General features: G+C 39.1%; 1 non-coding gene across 1 annotated transcript; it reads left to right on the top strand.

The window, feature by feature from the left end:
• The first annotated feature begins 6131 nt into the window (after positions 1-6131).
• On the top strand, positions 6132-6238 carry LOC111822750 (U6 spliceosomal RNA). Its single transcript, XR_002825866.1, has one exon. It is a non-coding gene; the product is annotated as a U6 spliceosomal RNA (small nuclear RNA).
• The last annotated feature ends 612 nt before the right edge of the window (positions 6239-6850 follow it).

Raw genomic sequence — 6850 nt, forward strand, 5'->3', positions numbered from 1 at the left:
TGTTCCCCATTTCCATTCATCCAACTTTCCTGTCCTGCCTTCTCCTCCTTACCCCTGGGCTGTGGGCCCATTTAGTCTCATATACATGGTTGAGCTACGTGTATTATTGTTTTATGGGACTGTCTAATCTTTGGCTGAAGGGTGAACCTCAGAAGTGACTTCAGTATTGAGTTAAAAGTGTGCCAGGGGGATGTACTTTCGGAGTTTCTCCAGTGTCTGTCAGACCAGTAAGTCTGGTCTTTTTTTGTGAGTTAGAATTTTGTTCTACATTTTTCTCCAGCTCTGTCCAGGACCCTCTATTGTGATCCCTGTCAAAGCAGTCGGTGGTGGTAGCCAAGCACCATCTAGTTGTGCTGGACTCAGTCTGGCGGAGGCTCTGGTAATTGTGGTCCATTAGTTCTTTGGACTAATCTTTCCCTTATATCTTTGGTTTTCTTCATTCTCCCTTCCTTCAGATGGGTTGGGACTAGTGGAGTATCTTAATGCTCACTCACAAGCTTTTAAGATCCCAGGCAATACTCACCAAAGCAGGATGTAGAATATTTTCTTTATAAATTATGTTATGCCAATTGAGCTAGATGTCCCTCAAGACCATGGTCCCAGCCCTCAAACCAGTAATTCCATCCCTCAGAGCAATTAATCAAGGTGTGATATTATTTAATACCCCTGAAGTTTTTTCCATATATTCTAGAAAGAAGTGTGAGAAAAGGAACAACATTCTCTGGTTGCTCTAAAAATAGCCGTTACTTTCCTTGCAATTTGGGGGTGAAAAATTGAGTTAGGCGAATATGGAAAAGATTTGACCTATGACTGCAAGTATGAATAGGCTCATCACAATTTCCTGTTGTGTTTTTAATATGGAGGAGGCAGGTGCAGGACTGGGCAATTTACAATGTGGAGAAGGAGTCACAAACCATGCAATTTAGAACTGGAAGGTTTTTAGAGGTAATTTGATCCAGTCCCTCACTTTTGATGTAAAGAAACTGAGGCCTGGCGAGATGAACAGACTTGAGGTAACCCAATGGCCTTGTGGGTCAGTGCCTAGATTTCTTGTTACCTCCTTCAGTTCTTAAAAACAATAATCCAAGTTGCCAGATGTGAAGGATGCATGGAAATCAAATCTGAAACAGTCTTTAAGATGTAAAATGAAGGAGAAATATAACTAGTGCTTTCATTTTGTCAACTCTCAATTACAAAGCAGCACAACACTTTACTCATTTATAAGGGCCCATTTCCTTTTCGATGATTTTGAAGTTGGCGTCTAACAAGACACAGAAGATGATCTGACCCACCAAGAGGCAAACACGAAACACAATGAAAGAAAATATGATGACTGACATCCCAAAACGTGGTCTTGGGACAAAGACAAATGGAAATTTCTCACATAGTTTTTGGTGCTATACTGTTAACTACACAGAAGGATTGATGATCAAAGTTTAGTGTATGTGGGTTTTTTTTCCTAACTTTATGCTGTTTATGTAAATAAACTTACAGGTTCTTTGGTGGAAAGATGTCATATTAACCCAAAAATAAAATATAAATATCAGTAAGCTACTTTGAAGCAAGCTATACATAAGATTTGATATTCTGACAAGATACCTAGACTTTATGTCCTTTAAAACAGTCATGGAAAAGTTTATAGTAGAATGACAATAAAGTGTGTTAGTAAACCAGAAAGAGAGAGCAAGAGAATGAACATACAAGAACACACACCACTACACAGCTGTTGCCATCGAGTCAATTCTGACTCATAGTACCCTATAGGACAGAGTAGAACTGCCCCATAGAGTTTCCAAGGAACATCTGGTGGATTCAAACTGCCAACCTGGGTTGACAGCAGTAGCTCTTAACCACTATGGCACCAGGGTTTCCACAAGAACACAGGAAGACTGAAAATAAAAATATAGACTAAAAGTCATCAAAAAACACTTACCAAAAGAAAGCTAGTTTAGCTATACTTATTTCAGACATCATAAACTTTAAAGCAGAAACATTATTAGGAATAAAAGGTCACATGTAATCAGAAAAAAAAAAAAAGAATAATTCACTGAAAAGCTAAAAATTCTAAACTTGTACATACATTATCCCCACAAGTGTATTGCTTGTTGTACTGTGGTGGCTTGCATGTTGCTGTGATGCTGAAAGCTATGTCACTGGTATTTCAAATACCAGCAAATACACCAGCAAGGTAACCCATAGTGGACAGTTTCAGAGGAGCTTCCAGACTAAGACAGACTAGGAAGAAGAATCTGACAGCCTACTTCTGAAAAATTTGGTCAGTTACAACCTTATGAATAGCAGCAAAACATTGTCTGATGTAGTGCTGGAAGACGAGCCACTCAGGTCAGAAAAACATCGCTGCTGTCGAGTCAGTTCTGACGCATAGGTACCCCATGTGACAAAATAGAATTGCCCTATAGGGTTTCCAAGGCTTTAATCTTTACGGAAGCAGATTGCCACATTTTTCTACCAAGTCAGATCAGAAGGCACTCAAATATGACTGGGGAAGAGCTGCCTCCTCAAAGTAGAGTTGACCTTAATGAGGTGGATGGAGTAAAGCTTTCGGGACCTTCATTAACTGATGTGTCACAACTCAAAATGAGAAGAAAGATCTACGAACATCCATTAAAGATCTGAACATGGAATGTACAAAGTATGAATCTAGGAAAATTGGAAGTGGTCAGAAATTAAATGGATAGCATAAAGATCGATATCCTAAGCATTAGTGAGTGGAAATGGACTGGTATTAGCCATTTTGAATTGGACAATCATATAGCCTATTATGCTGGGAATAACAAATTGAAGAGGGATGGGGTTGTGTTCATCGTCAAAAAGAACATTTCAAGATCTATCCTAAAGTACAATACTGTCAGCGATGGGATAACATGCATATGCCTACAAGAAAGACCAGTTAAGACGACTATTACTCAAATTTACTCACCAACCACTAATGCCAAAAATGAGGAAATTGAGGATTTTTACCAACTTCTGCGGTCTGAAATAGATCAAACATGCAATTAAGATGCACTGATAATTACTGGTGATTGGAATGTGAAAGTTGGAAATAAAGAAGGACAAATAGTTAGAAAATACGGCCTTGGTGATAGAAATGATGCCAGAGATCACATGATAGAATTTTGCAAGGCCAACAATTTCGTCCCTGCAAATACCTTTTTTCAACAACATAAAGGACAATTATGCATGTAGACCTTGCCAGTTGGAATACATAGGCATCAAATCAACTACATCTGTGGAAAGGGAAGAGGGAGAAGCTCAATATCTTCAGTCAGAACATGGCCAGGAGCTGACTGTGGAACAGACCATCAATTGCTCATATGCAAGTTCAAGTTGAACTGAAGAAAATTAGAACAAGTCCACAAGGCCTAAAATATGACCTTGAGTATATTACACATAAATTTAGAGACTATTTTCATAATAGATTTGACTCCTTGAACATTAATGATGCAAGACCAGACAAGTTGTGCAAGGACATCATATTCGAAAAAAACAAAAGGTCATGAAAAAAGACAGGAAAAAGAGAAAAAACCAAAATGGATGTGAGAAAAGACTCTGAAAGTTGCTCTTGAACGTAGAGTGGCTAAAGCAAAAGAAAGAAATGATGAAGTAAAAGAGCTAAACAGATTTCAAATGGTGGCTCAAGAAGACAAAGTAAAGTATTACAATGAAATGTGCAAAGACGTGGAGTTAGAAAACAAAAAAGGAGAACACGGTTGGCATTTCTCAAGCTGAAAGAACTGAAGAAAAAAATTCAGGCTTCCAGTTGCAATACTGAAGGATTCTACAGGGAAAATATTGAATGGCGCAGGAAGCATCAAAAGAAGATGGAAGGAATAAATAGAGTCACTGTACCAAAAATAATTGGTCAACGTTCAACCATTTTCACGAGGTAGCAAGTGATCAAGAACTGATGGTACTGAAGGAAGAAATCCAAGCTGCACTGAAGGCTTTGGTGAAAAACAAGGCCCCAGGAATTGGAATAACAATTGAGATGTTTCAACAAACGGATGCAGTGCTGGAGGTGCTCATTTGTCTTTGTCAAGAAATCTGGAAGATGGCTTCCTGGCCTACCGATTGGAAGAGATCCATATTTGTACCCATTCCAAAGAAAAATGACCCAACATGATGTAGAAATTATTGAACAATATCATTATTTATCAAAGTTTTGCTGAAGATCATTCAAAAGCGCTTGCAGCAGTACATCAACAGGGAACTGTCAGAAGTTTAAGCCGGAATTAGAAGAGGACGTGCAATGAGGGATATCATTACTGATGTCAGATGGATCTTGACTGGAAGCAGAGAGTACCAGAAAGATGTTTACCTGTGTTTTATTGACTATGCAAAGGTATTCAACTGTTTGGACCATAACAAATTACGGATAACATTGTGAAGAATGGGAATTCCAGAACACTTAATTGTGTTCATGCAGAACCTTTAAAGGGGATACTGTGTGGTTTACAGTCAGGAAAGGTGTGCATCAAGGTTATATCTTTTCACCATACTTATTCAATGTGTATGCTGAGTAAACAATCCGAGACGCTGGCCGATATGAAGAAGAACGGGCATCAGGATTGGAGGAAGACTCATTAACAACCTGTGATATGCAGATGACACAACCTGCTTGCTGAAAGTGAAGAGGACTTGAAGCACTTACTGATGAAGATCAAAGACGACAGCCTTCAGTATGGATTGCACCTCAACACAAAGAAAACAAAAATCCTCACAACTGGACCAATCAGCAACATCATGATAAACGAAGAAGAGATTGAAGTTGTCAAGGATTTCATTTTACTTGGATCCACAATCAATGCCCTTGGAAGCTGCAGTCAAGAAATCAGAAGACGTATTGTGTTGGGCAAATTGGCTGCAAAGACCTCTTTAAAGTGTTAAAAAGCAAGGATGTCACTTTGAGCAATAAGGTGCACCTGACCCTAGCCATGTTTTTTTTTTTTTTTTTTTTAATTTCCTCATGTGCATGTGAAAGCTGGACAACGAGTAAGGAAGACTGAAGAATTGGAGCCTTTGAATTATAGTGCTGGTGAAGAATATTGAATATACCATGCACTGCCAGAAGAATGAACAAATTTGTCTTGGAAGAACTACAGCCAGAATGCTCCTTAGCAACAAGAATGGGGAGACTTCGTCTCGTATATTTTGGACATATTATCAGGAGGAACCAGTCCCTGCAGAAGGACATTATACTTCATAAAGTGGAGGATCAGCAAAAAGGAGGAAGACCCTCAAGGACATGGATTGACACAGTGGCTGCAATGATGGGCTCAAGCATAGCAAGGATTGTGAGGATGGCAAAGGACTGGGCAGTGTTTTGTTCTGTTGTACATAGGGTCGCTATGAGTCAGAACTGACTCGATGGCAACTAACAACAACAATGTACATAATAGCATAAAACCACCTAGCAACTCATAACGACCCCATAGGGTTTCCAAGGCTTTAAATCTTTACAGAAGCAGACTGCCACATCTTTCTCCAACTAAGCAGTTGGTGGCTTCAAACTGCTGAACTTTCTGATAGCAGCCAAGCACTTTAACTACTGCACCACCAGGACTCCTGCATAATAGCATAGCTTCAAAATACATAAAGCAAAACTTGACAAAATTCCAAAGGAAGTTAATAAATCCACAATTTTCTCATCAGTTAATAGTTCAAGGAAACCAAAAACATTTCAAAGATATAGAAAATTTAAAAGACACAATTAGCAAGCTTTACCTAGTGACAGCAGCTAGAGAATACTTATTGTTTTCAAGCAAAAATGAGACATTTACAAAATTGACAACATAGTTGCAAAGCAAGCCTCAACATACCAGATAGTCTATATCAAACATCCTGCTTTCTCTGTTCACTATGCAGTTAAGTTAGAAATCAATAACACAAAGCTAAATAATATCCTCCATGATTTATAAATTAAAAAACAGACTTCAAAGAAGAATCACTATGTAAATTAGTATTTGGAGCTGCGTTATAATTAAAATACTACATATCAAAACTTGGATGATACAACTAAAGTGGTCATTAGAGGGAAATTCATAGCTTTATACAATAAAATAAGACTTAAAACAATGAGCTAAACATTCACTTTAGAAGTTAAGAAAAAAGTGCTTGCTTCGTCAGCACAAATACTCAAATTGGAACGATGCAGAGAAGATTAGCATAGCCCCTAAGCAAGGGTGACATGCTAATTCATGAAGACTTCCATATTTTTATACAAGAGGAGTGGGCAGACTCCTGGGCTCACATACTTAGTGGCAGTTCTGGCTAGCTGGTGGAAGGACATTGGAGCTTCAGGGGCACCGGGGGTCTGGCTAGCTCACATGAGCAGCCTATTTGGGGATATCAAAACCAAACCAAACAAGAAGCTAGGACACAGTAAGCAAACATAAAGTAAATAAATGTAATAAATTATTGATAGCTCAGAGACAACATTCAATATTAAATCACAAAAAGAGGCAGAGCGTGATGACTTCAGCAAGCTCCCTGTCCTGGTTTGAGCTGTGTCCCCCAAAAAATGTGTGTATCAATTTGTCTGGGCCATGATTCCCAGAACTGTGTGGTTGGCCCCATTTTGTGATTGTAATTTTATGTTAAAGAGGATTAGGGTGGGATGGTAACACCACCCTTACCCAGGTCACATCCCTGATCCAATGTAAAGGGAGTTTCCCTGGGGTGTGGCCTGCACCACCCTTTTATCTCTCAAAAGATAAAAGGAAATGGAAGCAAGCAGAAAGTTGGGGACTTCATACTATCAAGAAAGCAGAGCGCATCCTTTGGACCGGGGTCCCTGCACAGAGAAGCTCCTAGTTCAGGGGAACACTGA

Source organism: Trichechus manatus, unplaced genomic scaffold, assembly GCF_000243295.1.
Source record: "Trichechus manatus latirostris isolate Lorelei unplaced genomic scaffold, TriManLat1.0 scaffold00205, whole genome shotgun sequence".
NCBI lineage: Eukaryota > Metazoa > Chordata > Mammalia > Sirenia > Trichechidae > Trichechus > Trichechus manatus.